Here is a 16,926-nt window from a genome sequence, read left to right as displayed (position 1 = left end):
TGAGCTTCTTCCTAAATGCCAGCAACGAAGGGGCCTGTCTGATGTCGCTTGGTAGGGCATTCCATAACCGAGGGGCCACCACCGAGAAGGCCCTGTCTCTCGTTCCCGCCAACCGTGCCTGTGACGCAGGCGGAACCGAGAGCAGGGCCTCCCCGGACGATCTTAATGTCCGTGTCGGTTCATAGGAGGAGATGCGTTCGGAGAGGTAGGTGGGGCCGGAACCGTTTAGGGCTTTGTAGGCTAATGCCAGCACCTTGAATTGTGCCCGGTAGGGAATTGGCAGCCAGTGGAGCTGGCTCAACAGAGGAGTGGTATGCTCCCTGAGAGCTGCTCCTGTTAGCAACCTGGCTGCCGAGCGCTGGATCATCTGGAGCTTCCGGGCAGTCTTCAAGGGCAGCCCCACGTAGAGCGCGTTGCAGTAATCTATGCGGGATGTGACCAGAGCGTGGACTACCGTGGCCAAGTCCGACTTCCCGAGGTACGGGCGCAGCTGGCGCACGAGCCGAAGCTGTGCAAATGCTCCCCTGGCCACCGCTGAGACCTGAGGCTCCAGGCTCAGCGATGAATCCAGGGTCACACCCAAGCTGCGAACCTGCGTCTTCAGGGGGAGTGTAACCCCGTCCAACACAGGCTGTAACCCTATGCCCCGTTCGGCCTTTCGACTGACCAGGAGTGCCTCTGTCTTGTCTGGATTCAACTTCAATTTGTTCACCCTCATCCAGTCCGACACAGCAGCCAAGCACCGGTTCAGGACCTGGACAGCCTCCTTAGAAGTAGGTGGAAAGGAGTGACAGAGTTGGACATCATCTGCGTACAGATAACACCGCACCCCGAAACTCCGGATGATCTCTCCCAACGGCTTCATGTAGATGTTAAACAACATGGGGGACAGTATTGAACCCTGCGGGACCCCACAAGACAAAGGTTGTGAGGACGAGCAGCTGTCCCCCATCAACACCTTCTGGGTACGACCCTCTAGGAAGGACCCGAGCCACTGTAAAACAGTGCCACCAAGGCCCATTCCCGCGAGGCGTCCCAGAAGGATACCGTGGTCGACGGTATCGAAGGCCGCTGAGAGATCCAGCAGGACCAACAGGGACACACTCCCCCTGTCGAGCTCTCTGCGGAGATCATCCACTAAGGCGACCAGGGCTGTCTCGGTACCATGTCCCGGCCTAAAGCCAGACTGTGCCGGATCCAGATAATCAGTGTCTACCAAGAATACCTGGAGTTGTGAGGCCACCACACGTTCCAGGACTTTGCTCAAAAAGGGAAGATTGGAAACAGGCCGATAGTTGACGAATTGAGTGGGGTCTAGTGATGGTTTTTTCAACAGCGGTTTTATTACAGCTTGTTTTAAGCTGGCTGGAATATTGCCTTCCCGAAGGGAGGCATTAACCACCACCTCCACCCACTCGGCCAATCCCCCTCTGGCCTCCTTTAGAAGCCAGGATGGGCAGGGGTCTAGGATGCATGTGGTAGCTCTCATTCCTCCAAGTATCTTGTCCACCTCCTCGGGTTTCACCAATTGAAATGAATCCATCAAAATCGGACAAGCAGATGCTCGTGTTACATCCTCAGAGACTGCCGTTAACGTGGTATCCAGGCCAGAGCGGATCAAAGCGACTTTGTCCGCAAAGAACCGAGCAAATGCTTCACAGCGGGCCGTCGAGTTGTCAGGGTTCCCATCCAGAGTGGTGGGGTTCAATAGCCCTCTGACAACTCGAAACAACTCCGCCGGACGGTTCTTTGCGGACGCAATATTGGCCGCAAAGAAAGCTTTCTTTGCCGCCTTTATTGCCACGGCATATGCCCTTAATAGGGCAACAAACCGTGTTCGATTTAACTCGCTCGGGTCCGAACGCCACACGCGCTCTAGTCTCCTCTTCCTTCGCTTCATCGCTGCCAGCTCCTCGTTGAACCAAGGTGCTGGTTTAGCTCGGCTACTTGAGAGGGGACGTTCCGGAGCAATCGTGTTTATGGCCCTAGTCATCTCCCCATTCCAGAGAGACACCAGGGCTTCAACAGAATCACCAACCGAGGTGGCAGGAAAATCCCCAAGAGCCGTCAGGAATCCGTTCGGATCCATAAGCCTCCTGGGGCGGACCATCTTAATGGGTCCCCCACCTCTGCAGAGGTTGGAAGGTGTGGTGAGTCTAAATCTGACCAGATAGTGGTCGGTCCATGGCAACGGAGAGGTGGATAACTCCTCAACACCGCCACCTTGCTCCCATCCCTGACAGAAAACCAAATCTAATGTGTGTCCCGCACAGTGGGTGGGGCCAGATACTTGTTGGGACAGCCCCATGGTTGCCATGGATGACATGAAGTCCTGAGCCGCTCCTCCTAGGGAAGTCTCGGCATGTACATTGAAGTCCCCCAGCACAAGAAGCCGTTGAGACTCCAATGCCAGGCTCGAGACCACCCCCGCTAGCTCAGGTAGGGAGACCGTAGTGCAGCGAGGTGGGCGGTACGCTAACAGAATCCCTATTCTGTCCCGGTCGCCCACCCTCAGGTGGACACACTCGAAATTGGTTGACTGTGGAATGGGGCCTCTGGTCAGAGGGATAGAATTTTTATAGACCACCGCAACTCCGCCTCCCCGCCCTCCAGGTCTCGACTGGTGCTGTACAGAGAATCCTGGCGGACAAAGCTGGGTCAAATTAACTCCTCCAGCTTCATCCAGCCAGGTCTCTGTAATGCACGCCAGATCTGCCCGTTCCTCCAAGATTAGATCTTGGATGAAAGATGTTTTGCCATGTTATGCCCTGTAAATGGCTAGATTGGACAACAGACAAATCGATACAAATTCAGATCCTTTTGATAACAGGCGTTTTACTCAGTTGCTCCTCATTCCCCAGAGTCGCTGCTGTTCTGCTCTTGTTGCCACTCCTCTTCACTTTTATCACACTCTCATCCTAATTTGATAGCAGGGTGCTTAATCACACAGGAGTGAGAAAGAAAGAAATGGTTGAATGGTTGCCTAGTAACCATCCTTACATCACCTGTTGCTTTCTGGCTACAACAGGAATTTAATGGTCCCCCATAGTTGATAGTATAACCATAGTTGATAGGATAACTTGTGTTTGTGTCTCCACATCCAAAACGGAGGTTTCTATGTCCAGCTGTCATTATAGTAATTATGCCCAGCTGTCATTATAGTAATTATACAAATGTGGATGGCACCTAATCACTTCCATTGAGTATATGGAGAGGAGGAGGGTTAGACATTGAGAGATTACTATTGGACTGCTGGTTAAGAACTATTCCGTACTTGGGCTTCTCTAGTCTATGTTAGCCCAGATACAATCACTCACCATGCAACCACTCTGGCCACAAAACCAACCTACACAATTTTGTGAATGATGGTTGGCTTTTGTAAATTAATGTGAATATTTTGCATTCAGATTTTACACCATTGTATAATTTTTGTTTGATTATGATTGGTTTAATTCATTGATGTTATGTTCTAATATTGTTTTAATATGTGGGTTTTTTCTGGGGTTATAATGTTGGTACTTGTTTGCTTTATGAAGGCGTTGAATGTTTGTCGTTGTATGTTGGATTCTGCCCTGAATCCCCCTGGGGAGACAGGGTGTACTGACACAAAAACAGAGTATGTCACAGCAAATGATATCTATATGCTGGATTTGGTATCATAAAATCACAAATCAAACACTTCCCAAGCGTCTAGGACTGTGTGATGTATCAAATGATGCGTGCAGATCCAAGTAAGGTGGCCTTTTGCAGTTGACAGATTGTGATTTTGTCAATATTGATTGTTTCCAAATGCCAGCTGAGATCTTTTGGCACGGCACCCAGTGTGCCGATGACCACTGGGACCACCTGTACTGGTTTATGCCAGAGCCTTTGCAGTTTGAATTTGAGGTCCTGATAATGGCTGAGTTTTTCCTGTTGTTTTTCCTCAATGCAACTGTCCAAACTTTTTTCTTTTCCACAATCGTGATGTCTGGTGTACTGTGTTCCAAAACTTTGCCAGTCTGGATTCGAAAGTCCCACAGTATTTTTGCATGTTCATTTTCTACTACATTTGCAGGTTTATGATCCCACCAATTCTTTACTGCTGGTAGGTGGTACTTGTGACATAAGTTCCAGTGAATCATTTGGGTCACAGAGTTGTGCCTCTGTTTGTAGTCCGTCTGTGCGATTTTCTTGCAACAGCTGAGGATATGATCAATGGTTTCACCCACTTCCTTGCACAGTCTACATTTAGGGTCATCAGCTGCCTTTTCAGCATATTTATCTGATACAAAAAGATCCAGCAAAAGGAGCAGCACCAGGAAACTACAGGCCGATAACATGTCTGCCACTATGCTTAAACTATTGACTGGCATTATAGCTGGCAGAATTTAAGATTATCTTGAAGAAAATAACATCTTGCCAGATGAACAGAAAGATTATTATTATTATTATTATTATTATTATTATTATTATTATTATTGAGAGGAAGAGGGTTTATCTGAGGAAGTGTGCCAGCCAGCAACTTTGGCCTGAAGGCAAATTTGGCCTGGACTGTTTGAATCCATATTTTTGGTGAGGTGTTGTCAAAGGCTTTCATGGCCTGAATCACTGGGTTTTCATACTGGGAGGGCCCTTACCTTTACATGCGCCTGAAGGTACCAAAGATACTGAAGGAAAATAGATCTGTGCACAAATCTAATAGAAACATAACTAACATATTATAGTGATAATGCTAATTGAATTGAATTTGAACACATGGTAACAGTCTTGGTGTGCTCTTCTGTAGCTTAAATGTTACCTCCATAACATCATTCCAAATAGCAGCTTTGCTGCAAAGACAGGTTAAGTTGTGAGTTCATTGGGACATAAAGAATTCCTTGATTCACAAATCCATTCAGTTCACACATCTTCTTTCTAAGCTATTTTTCCAATGAAGGGGTTAGCATTGTGACTGTCGTTTCCACAGGGCTTTGTTTTGGGCAAAGGTTTACATATCTAGGTTGCTGTTAGTTTTCCAGGCTGTATGGTCCAGAAGCATTCTCTCCGGATGTTTCGCCCACATCTATGGCAGGCATTCTCAGAGATTGAGAGGTCTGTTGGAAACTAGACAAGTGAGGTTTATCTTTCTGTGGAATGTCCAGGGTGGGAGAAAGAACTGTTTGAGGCAAGTGTGAATATTGTAATTGACCACCTTGATTAGCATGGAATGGCCTTGCAGCTTCAAAGCCTGGCTGTTTGCTGCTTGGGGGGGTTCCTTTGTTAGGAGGTGTTTTCTGGCCGTCATTTGTTCTTGTCTGAATTTTCCCTTTTTTAAAGTGTTGTTCATTATTTACTGTCCCGAGTTTTTAAAATACTAGTAGCCAGATTTTGTTCATTTTCATGGTTTCTTCCTATCTGTTGAAATTGTGTACATGTTTGTGGATTCCAATGGCTTCTCTGTGTCATCTGACATGGTGGTTATGAGAGTGGTCCAGCATTTCTGTGTTCTCAAATAATATGCTGTGTCCAGGTTGGTTCATCAAGTGCTCTGCTATGGCTGACTTCTCTGGTTGAATTAGTCTGCAGTGCCTTTCATGTTCCTTGATTCGTATTTGGGCAATGCTACATTTGGTGGTCCCTATGTAGACTTGTCCACAGCTGCATGGTATACGGTAGACTCCTGCAGAGGTGAGAGGATCCCTCTTGTCTTTTGCTGATCTTAGCATTTGTTGAATTTTCTTAGCAGGTCTGTAGATAGTTTGTAGACTGTGCTTCTTCATCAACTTCCCTATGTGGTCAGTGGTTCCCTTGATGTATGGCAAGAACATTTTCCTCTTGGTGGATCTTTGCCTTGACTTTCGTGGTTTCTTCTCAGTCTTGCAGCTCTTCTGATGTCTGAGGTGGAGTATCCGTTGGCCTGTATAGCCCAGTTTAAATGGTTAAGTTCGCCTTTGAGGAGGTGAGGTTTACTGAATTGATGTCTCCTGAGAGAAGCAATGTTTTATAACAACAACAACAACATTTTTATTTCTTACCCACCTATCCCCATGGCTCAAGGCGGGTCACAATCAAAAACACACAAGTACTATAAAAATTCTACAAACACACATCTTAAAATGCAGTTGCATAAAAGATACATATCAAAACATGAGAAATGTTCTTATGAGAAAAATCAGGTGTACATATTATGAGGCTTCTAAAATTCTCTCCTTTCTGGAAGAGTACCAATAATGGGATGCATGGTATCACAGAATGGTTTAAGAATAGCAAAGTGGAGCAATCTACTGAACTGCACTACACCCCATTGATCAGCTCTGTATCATATAAATTCATCACAGCAAACAGTCTGCATTGTTACATTAACTTATACCTGTTTCATTGGTAACAGATTTCCAAAAGGGAAGGAACTACAGTGAATTTTCTTTGCAGTATTTTATCTGACTCTTCTTTCCTAATTCCATTGCTAACATTTCAGGTGAGCTTTGTTTGCACCATGTGCACTTGCTCCTTGTCAGCTATAATATATAAGGTGGTTTTCAGCTTTTTCACAGGGCACGGGATGATGCCAACTTTCATACCGAAAGCAGTCAGTTTCAGCAAAGAAAGAATTAGCAACATGGTCTGGTGGCAGATGTAATCTTCTGAATGTGCTTCTCAATTGCACATCCAAGACACCTGAGTCTAGAAAGGGCTGGCCTGACCAGCTGGGTGAGGAGCAGGCTTGTCTAAGGATGCTTTGACAGCAAAGGACAGGCTCTCTCTGGGGGACAGGCAGGCACCTGGAATTTAAACAACAGTGAAGTGCTCCATATGTTCCTTCCATTTCTATTTTAAAAAAATACTTTCTGCATGCAGCCTGGTCTGTTTGAACCAGTGAGTGAGTGCACTAAAATTTGTTAGTACTTTAATAGTAGGCAGGGTCACATTTTGAAATCCGATAATTTTGTGTCTATTTAACAATACACAGCTTCAATCCTATGTGCAACTAATTTTGGAGTAAATGCTATGTTTGTATTAGGGATATACATTTTCACTTTTTTGTTCTTGTATTTAAGAAGGTAAAAGATGAAAAAAATCGCTCTGGGTGAAAACAAGAACTGTCACAGATTTCTCTTCCCTGAAACGTTTTTGGATTAGGGATTTTAAAAGCATCAATTGACTATTTATTCTGTCTGAGCTCTCCATCTGTTGTGATATTCTTTCACATGAAGGACAATTCAATTTTTGACCATTTCTTGAGACCTTATTTTGTACCATTTGATACACACACACACACACGCATATATACATAAAATACACATACAGGAGCAAAACCTTTTTTGGGATCTTTTAAAAAATGGGTATAAAAAACTCACTCTGCTTTAGATTTTCAAAGAACGACTCTAACTCATGGATGCAGCAATTCTCATAGTAATCACAGTAATTTATTAATGCTTGGACCAAAAAAAAAACAAAAAAACAAATCGCCATAATAAATAGTATAGAGGTAGAGCATGTACTATATTACCTGTAGATCTGGAATAATTTACATTTCAACAAGATTAGAAATATCAAAAGTGAAGACAATGCTATGAAGAGATAAAATTATCCCTGGAACAATAAACTGTGATTTCAGCAATAACTTGGTTTGAATTTTTATTGATGCCAAAGAGAAGTTTAGCAAGTCACTAATATCACACATTTCTTTTAAGTTTCTGAAACAGTATGAGAAAATAGACAAGACAGAGTTGACCTCTAAAATTAGTTTTTGTTTCACAATATAAAGAGCCGTAGAACAAATAACGAGGTGAATCTTCAGTTTCTGGAGCCCCACAAGGATATAAATGGAGAATGAAAATATTTGCTATTGATTGGGACAGTAGTAGGCATGGTTTGAAAATGAAGGGGTGTGAAAGCCTGCATACATTTTGGAAATGTAAGCAGATTGTGGCAATTCCAACAGTTCCAGATTGCCTTCTCTCCCTTTCCTGTCAGGGGCTTTCCTCTCTGTGTCCAAATTCACAGCACCATCCCATTCTTTCTTCCATATATACAAATCCTATGAAGGACAGGGTCAGCATTATGACATATAGGACATGATGAGTTGTCAATACCAGTGGGTTATTTAGAAAGCTTTTAAAAGGGTAGTGTTGGGACAGGATATGTTTGTATCATACTCCACCTGACTTTGTTCAAAACTCCCTGTGTGCATGGAGGAAGTTGATAGTAATCGTCATTGGTAGGAGAATTCTGCTTGCAAGCTGATTGTAACTATTTTCTGACTTAATGGTACAAGGCTGCTCAACCATGAAATTGCTTCCTTCATGTAGTGCACTACCCTTTTTGTCTGAATTGTCACAGCTTAGAAAACCTGACAGTGACAATGAACACAGCAACTGGGACAACCAAATCATGCTAGGAACAGAAACAGGTATTCATATGTGATACTTTTCCTCACCCACATTTTGAATTGTGGGCCAGAGAAATAAAAATTTATGGAGAGCATAAACTTTTAAAGATGTACAACATAGTCTAGTAGCCTTGATTTTTTATCTGTATCACATCTAAATCCTCCTCCTCCTAGTATTTGCATTTTCCCAGCAAACAGATGGGGTTCTAACACTTTATCCCTAAAAAAAAAAAAAAATGAACATTTTTCTATTGAGCCAGCTCATTGAACCATTTAATAAAATAAAATTGTGAACATTGATGGGCAGTGGATCTCAAGGATTTTAGGAATGATTTTTTTTTCTATTTCCACCAGTTCTCTGATGGCCTTTCACCCAAGTACTAACTACTTAGCTTCGGAAATAATATATGATAGGTGTGTTCAGGATGATATGTGGTATTCTTTACCTTGACATTGCCCTGCCTATTGTCTGTAATGTGGATGAGAAAGAGTTTAAAAGTTAGGGGATGATCAATTAAATGTTTGCATTCGCAAGCCTTTTGAAACAGTTATAAGCAAGGGCTGGAAGCCATGGTATTGTTTCATGCTGAACTGTGAAGCCTTGGTATCATTTCATGCTGCCATGCGAAGTCATTGTGTCATTTCATGCTGTTCTGTGAACAGCTGGATGAATTCAGGCTTGAGATATACAATTCCCAGAAGAACTGTATTCCACTAAATTGCAGGAAGATGAGTAGGCTTAAAGGTTTTCATTTCTACATCTGTTTGTTTGCCTTTTTTTCAAATTTCCATGGTACTCTCGCCCTCTCCTTTGCTGGAGCTACAGGTGAAAAAGGAATAGAAAGGCATGCCAGTTTGTTGTTGAATATCTTCATCCTATTCATGATCTATGAGACTCTTAATGAAAGCATGCAAAAAGTCCCCTGTCTTCCCACAACTGCTTATTATTTTCTTTTCCAAATAAATGTACGCAACTAAAAATATGCACTCTTCAGTCTATGGGTAAAGTGTGTGCATTAGAAAAAGAACACAACTAAATGCATGCAGATCTCAATACAGGAAGTTATATAATGTGACCGACAAAAAGGAGGCATAAGGAAAATGGGTGGAATTTGGAGAAGTGTAACTAAGGGCCCTTTTAGACAGGCCCAAATCCTGATTCCTTTTGTGATTCAGACCACTCATTAGACCCAAATCCCAGGTTTCCCCGCAGGTGTATATGTGTGTGTGTGGTTATATGCCCTTCTGGGTAGCTTTCTCTGAGAGACCTGAGGACACAGCCAGACACCTCTAATATGTAAATGTATATGAGAAACAGGGGGTAGGGGGCTGGAAAGAGTGGGTGGGTGTGTCACCCCAATCCTTCAGGCTCTTAGAGCCCGAAGAACTGGATGGCAATGGAGACTGGCCCCTCAGTTTACCGAAGGCAGTCCTGAGAGTCAATCCCCATAGACCTAGCATCTGAAAAGATCCGGACCTTGCATTAACCTGAAGTGTCGTTTGGACACTGCAGGTGAATCCAAAACCCATCATGGGTTTTGTGCCTGTGTGGAAGGGGCCTAAATCAAAACAGTGGGGTTTTCCCATCCTTAGTTGGAGCAAGTTTAAGAAATACAGAAGAAAATCAATCTCTGGGCATTATTTTTATTAGGGTCAATCACAATGACATAAAAGAGTATTCAGGTTTTTGAGTTCTACTTTCTGTTAGTACCAGGAAGGGAAGGGAGTTGCAATAAAACATCTTGAATTCCCACTGGGAGAAAGGTGGTGTATAAATAAAGTAAATAAATAAAATAATAAGCAATAAGTTTCCAGTACAGCTGTTTCCATAACCATTCCCATTCTACATCCAGAACACATCTCAAAATTTCCAAAGGATTCTACTTTCCCTTGGAAATTAGTTCTCCTATTTCATTCAGCAAATGGCAGTTTCTTTTCTCTCTGTCCTCTATTAATATTGTTGCCAGATTGACTGCAATGTAGAAGAATTGGGGTTTCCATTGAAGATCAGATAAAGGGAAAATTCTATACTTATACAGCTATTAATTTCTTCCTTCAGGAGGCCAAAAACAAAAAGGCAAAAGAAACAACCTTTTACACCACAATGTACAAAAAAGGACATCTAAGAGTTCCATTTGATTCAAATTTAATTTTATTCAAATGGAAGTGTACAAATATCATTCAAGTCCTACACATCAGAATTTGTCATAATAGCTTTTAGGATAGGTGTATTATTGCATTTGGAATTTTTCCACTAGTCTATCTCCTTGCACACCCCCCCCCCCCAACTTTGGAACATAAGGCAAAACAAATGTGAACTGTTAACTACTTTGATAATAAGTCTTATCAATTATGTCAACACAAGGTGTTCTTGTTAGCTCCAACTGTCAAGTTATTTGGATTTACAGCAACAAATGCAAGCATAACATATGGTAGGGTCATTTAGAAAAGAAGCTAAATCAGAGATCTTACACATGCGTTTGAAAGAAGATTGTGATGCTTTTCTTTAGCAAGTGGTCATTTAAACCTGCATGATAGACTAGTTGAGAGCTTGTATTGGGTAGTGGTCCGAGCATTGGATTGTGACCCTGGAGACCAGAGAAATCTACTGAGTGATTTTGGGTGAGTGACACTCTCTCAGTCTCAGAGAAATGAACTTTGAACTAATTTTCACAAGGTTACCGTAAGTTGGAAATTGCCTGAAGGCATACAACAGCAAATAACAGCAACAATGATATATTGATTTAGATATGTTATTTAAACAAATTCAGACATAGAGAACAGAAGTTTCAGAGAGGAATGAAGAGAGGAAATATTGTAAATTTTTGATTTCAGATTTTTTTTGTTAGAATGCCTTCAGAATGAGTGATATTTGCAGTCAGACACAGGTAAGAATGATATATATAGGTCAGTTCCAACCATCTTTTCTCCCAATATTTTGTTTTACGTTTTGATTTTATTGATTGTGTCACATTCCATTGTTTAACATTTTTGCCCTCTAATCCAAAATGTTATCCACAATGGTGGAATATACTTATATTAAACAAAAAACATTCAAGATTTTCAACTTGGAAAGTTCGTCTTGAAAGAAGATATTAGTCATACGGAAATTTTGTGCCAGATACTTTGTCCACGTATTTGGTTCTTTGAATATCAGTACTTGCATATGAGACATTTAATCAAAGGAAGCCTTCAATCATGTTTTATTATTTATTTATTTTATTTACTTCATTTTTACACTGCCTTTCTTATCCGAGGGGACTCAAGGTGGCTTAAGGGTCCGACAAGAATTCAAAGAGACGTCGGGGATTTATGTTTTTATTGGTTTTATATGGCTTTATATTTTATATGCGAAATGTTTTAAATTGTATTTTATGTTGTTGGGGGCATCGGATTGTGCCAACTGTAAACTGCCTTGAGTCACCTTCGGGCTAAGAAAGGCGGTATGTAAATACGGTAAATAAATAAATAAACAAATGCCAGTAAAAACCAACAATAAACATTAAAAACATATCCCACAGTTAAAACAATTAACAGTTAATCAATTACCAACTGGAAATGTGTAGAATGATGTTGTCCTTGATCAGGAACATACAAAATTGTATACACAATCAGAGTATTTTCAAATACACCCAGAGATCTATTGGCACTTAAAGTTTGGGGGAGGGGGGCAATACCGTGCAGGAGCTTAGCTTGGCAACCCAGCATTATTTCCAATGATTGAAGAATTCTGGTTCTCCCTGTATACATTTTGCTCATTGCAAAGCACTTTGGACTATGATAAGAGAGAAAACGTGCTTTCAAATGTCCTTTAATTCATGTTTGAAAATTGTATTATTGATTCTTCTATGCAAAATGCATGAGAAATACTCCTTGCATAATTTGGTTGTATATTTTAGACAGAAATGCAGAATTATTCAGCTCAAGATATTTAGTGTCAGGCGACTTTGGTAAATAATCGACTCACAAAAAATGTATTCCTCTTAGTGTTAGTCTAGTCCTCCTAATTTTTAAGAGATATAGCACTCGCTGGAATACAACATGTTAACTGTACAAATTAACAGACAGTATAAACAATAGGTAAGCATTCTGAGCGAAAGCATATGGCCATGTTTAGAAGCCACAATTTCTTCACAGACTGAAAATCTCACTTGTCACTGGAGTTTTGTTTGATTCTTGTTTTTTCCTCATGACAGAAATCCAATTTCTGGAGGAAGCTCTGAGACCAACACATCTGTTACCTGCTTTGTGAAGTGCAACACTGAGTCTGCCTTAAACCTATAACTAGATTTGGGGGTGGGGGAGATGCCAGTGCTAAGAAAAGAAAGCATCTCTCTAGGCTTTATTTAGAACGGCACAGATTTTGCTCATTAGCTAATTGTTTCTAATCTAGCATTTGAACTTGATTTGAATGGTAGAAAGTGTTCATATGTGATCACGAAAGCAGCATATGAAAAGAAACAGCCACATAGGATTCCATTAAGTAAATCTTTCTATCATACAGGAAGCAGAATTAGATTCAGCAGGAGGAGGTATGAAAGTTCAAGAAAGAAGCCTCAATAATTTAAGATGGGTCATTGATACCATACTCATAGCAGAATGCAGCAAAGGCCTAGAATGACTACTAATAATAGCGAAAGAAGAAAATGGGCAGGTATAGTTGAATATTAAGAAAAAAAATTAAGCGTTACTTAATTTTACAAGGATTAATGAAATTATAGTTTGGTGAAGACCTTATAAAACTACAATTCTTGTGATCCCATAACATTGAGCCATGATAGTTAAAATGGTGTCAGATGGATTATTTCTACAGTGTACTCTAAGACATTAAAGGACTATTGTACTTTGGACATATCATTAGACACTATAACATTAGAAAAGCTGATGATAATGGTAAAGTGAGAGGTAGTAGGAGAAGGTGATGACCAAACAACAGATGGATAGATTCAATCAAAGAGACCACAACTTTGAGTCTGAGCAGAGCTGTTGATGATAGGCTGACTTGGGGTGCTTCCAGACTTCCCAGAAATGTGCACCAAAGCAGATTTAAAAACCTGCTTTGGTGCTCATTTCTGTCCGCTCATCTTCCCCCAAAACCAAGACTTTCCCAGGTAGCTGACTCCATGCCATCATGGTAAGTACTGTGATAACACGGAGCCACCCCAACACCCTCCAAAAAACCACCCTTAAAATAAGAAAAAAAAACCTTATTGGGCCACCATGATGCCTCTCTGGAGGCCTCCTGGCGTGTAGAAATGATGCACCAGGAGGCAGGGGAGCAGGAATGATCTCCCCCGCCTCCTTTTGCGTCAAGGCAGCCTGTTTATTTTTGTTATTTTAAGGTGTTTTTTTTGGAGGGGGGGTGTTGGAGTCCTCCTTAGTTCTCTGGGCTCACGAGACTACCTGGTAGTCAGTGTCCACTGGGCCCATACCCCATTAGACCTGGGCCTTTCAGGAAGGTCTGGATCTAATGGGGTATCACATTAATTGGGGACAAAGAAAGGTTTACCTGCTTTGTCCTGAATTAATCCTCTTTTACTGGAGGCATTGTTTGAATACCTCCAGTAATAGTCTGACAGGGCCCACATTTTGGGCCCTGTCTGGAAGCACCCTTGGAGTCTCCCACTCTCCACCTTTGGAGTCTCCCTTGGAGTCTCCCACAAGTCAACAATGACAAACCTTTTCGAACCAATTTTTAGCATTCTTGAAAATATTTTCTGAGTGAAACCTATATGTAATCCTACTGATCTTGTGGTTAAGTCTTTTATTTTATTTTATTTTTTATTCATTCCTATTCTTTCTTTCTTCCAAAACTGCCACTTAAAGTGACTAACAGCATATTCAAAAACAAATTTAAAACAATACAAACTCATTAATAAAATATAATTATGAGAATTATTGGTACATTAAACATTAAAATTTACTATATTCACAAGGTTATATACAGCACTGCACCACAATAAAACCCCACCACCATCAATTCCTAAAAGCCTGCTGGCATAAACGTGTTTTGATTTGCTGAAAGAACAGGAGTCTCTTTAGGGAGGGAGCTCCAAATTCTTGGAGAAAGCACCCAAAAGGCCTTGTTCCCACTAAATGAACTAGAGAAAGTCCTCTTGAGAAGACCTCAGAGCTCTAATTGGCCCATAAAGGGAAACACAGTCCTTCAGGTAACCTGAACCAAAGTTGTGCATGCTTGGATCGCACAAAGGAAGGGGCTAAGATAGTCAGAATTTCATGACAAGATATTGATCATTCCTAACACACAAAGATACATACATTTGTCTCAAGTTTATATAGCAGTATGGATTGAGAAATAAATTACAAAGATCCTATGGTGAAGAAGAAACTATCTGATAATACTGGTCTGGTCAGTGATACCTTACTAGTTCCATTGGACACAATTAATAAGAATATAAACAGATGCCTCTGAAACTAATAAGTGCTTCCAAAACTATCTTCTGCTGGGATTCTTCAAGTTACGTAGGTGTGTTTTGAGTGATGAGAATTTTTCTTCTCCACAACAAAACCCCAGATTGAAATCCTTCTCCTTTATCACTTGTACAAGCTAGTGGTTTCCACTTCGCTTTATGGCACACACACTAACAATGAAGCAGGAAGGGGTATCCTTAATCATTTGCTCACCTGAAACTTTATCATAGATATGCTTCCTTTCTCTGTTTTCCTCAGTTTTTATCCTGCCATCTTCCTTTATCTTTTCAAGCATCTTTATGTGCCCTATTTCTTTTTGACGAATAGAAGGGTTTTTCTGTTTCGATGCTTTTGAAATCAAGAGCTAGCTCTTATTTTATGGTGCAGCATGATTGTGAAAGTATGGAAAGAATCTTCAAATTATCTCCTTCAGTTCTGTCAGAAATAGAGGAAATGATTATCCTCTTAAAGACCAATACTTTTCTATGTTGTTTTAAATTGGAAATACTCCTTCATCTGTTACTTTGTTCATATTCTGGCACAAAAGCTTTTTGAGCTTTTAAGTAAATGAAATTCTTGCACAGAGCAACTTCTGAAAAATTAATGCTGCATTTAGAGTCGAAAAATCCCTAAGGAAAGCTTGATATTCAAACCCACATTTGGAGGATGTCATTGTTATGAATAGTGACAGCTGAAGGTGTGAGTGAAGTCTTTTTGTTCTTTCAAACTGCAGACCTATTTATACTGCTGAAGAGAACACAAGAGAGCCATTTTCATGACACATTTCCCCATCTAAGATATAAAAATTTATTGGCTATTGCATATTTTGGTTCAACAAAACCCAACAAGTCAATATTGATTGGCTCATCTTAAATGTCCCTTTAGTCTAAATGAGAAGAGGGAATGGTGATACTAAGTTATTTTAGATTCCCTTTCTGCTCGTGTGTGCAAATTATTGTGTGAAATACAAATGGTTTCAATTTGAACAGTTCATGGAGTTTGAATAAATTTATTGAACAGTGAACATGTTAACCTTTCATTGCTGAAATATGCAGCAGCTTTATGTTATATAGTAAATGTTACTCATTTTTGCTTTGGGTACCATGCTTGAAATAGATGAATATGTCCATAGTAATGTCATAAGAAATGTACAAGCATGCCAAAGGGCCTTCAATGTTGCATTCAGATGTAAAGGAAGTAATAAATATAATTGTTCAAAAGGAAGTTTACTGGATCCAGAAACTGTGTGTAAACAAACTGCAGAGGGAATATCCATGGTTTGTTCAGCTGCTCTGCTTATATGTATTCAGAACCATGGAAAAGTATTTACTTACCTTACACCCAAATCCTTTAGAATGTGAAATGTTGAGTGCCTTGGCTCTTTTGTTATTGCTTCATTAATTTGGCATTGGAAATGGGTTCTGGCACCTTGAAACCTATGAAGGTAATTATATTACATTCCTTGATTAATGTCTGTAAAAGACAGATGAGTTTAGTCAAATTAGTTACTTTGAAATACATTTGAAGAACATTTTAAATACCTGATCTGACTCATGCTTGGCATTATAAATGAATTCTATTTCATTGGTATGCCACAGACCAGAATCTTGTTATGGAAATAGTTATACTTTCAGAAAGGTGTGTAAAAGTGATTTCCTGTCAGAGGCCCCATCTACACAGCCCACTTAGGTCAGTGTGGATGGGGTGTCTGATGACTTAAGTCATTGGAGAGTCAGCTCAGCCCTGTGGCTGCTAAATACCACACAGACTGATCCAAATTAACCCAGCTTGAGGGAAGAGGGCCAACTCTGTACCAGCATTTGGATTTCCCCCCAAGTTGGAACAGTTAAGACATCTGCAGCTGGTTCCTAAGCAGAATCAGATGCAGTTGTCTTGACACCCCTCCCCCCCGAGGCGCCTCGGGGTGATCCTGTCTTGCTACAATGCAGGTTGGAACCATGGTGTATGCCCAAAGGGGAGGAATTTCCAAATCTCAAATTAGGGCAGAAATGGTTGTAGTTGTTGTTTCCCTTCTGTTTCTCTTGAATAGTTTCTTTCCTTCAGGTTGTTCCCAGCCTGTGTTATGTGTCTGTGTAAAACTAGCCTAAGAGTGGAGGAAGATCAGAGCTTAGTCTATATTATGG

At 41.0% G+C, this 16,926-nt stretch overlaps 1 protein-coding gene across 3 annotated transcripts in view; it reads left to right on the top strand.

The window, feature by feature from the left end:
• The window catches only part of GALNT13 (polypeptide N-acetylgalactosaminyltransferase 13), a 251,043-nt gene that overhangs the window by 114,257 nt on the left and 119,860 nt on the right, over window positions 1-16,926 (top strand). The window lies entirely within an intron of this gene.

This window comes from Anolis sagrei, chromosome 1 (assembly GCF_037176765.1).
Source record: "Anolis sagrei isolate rAnoSag1 chromosome 1, rAnoSag1.mat, whole genome shotgun sequence".
Taxonomy (NCBI): Eukaryota; Metazoa; Chordata; class Lepidosauria; order Squamata; family Dactyloidae; genus Anolis; species Anolis sagrei.
This window is presented reverse-complemented; position numbering and strand designations above follow the sequence as displayed.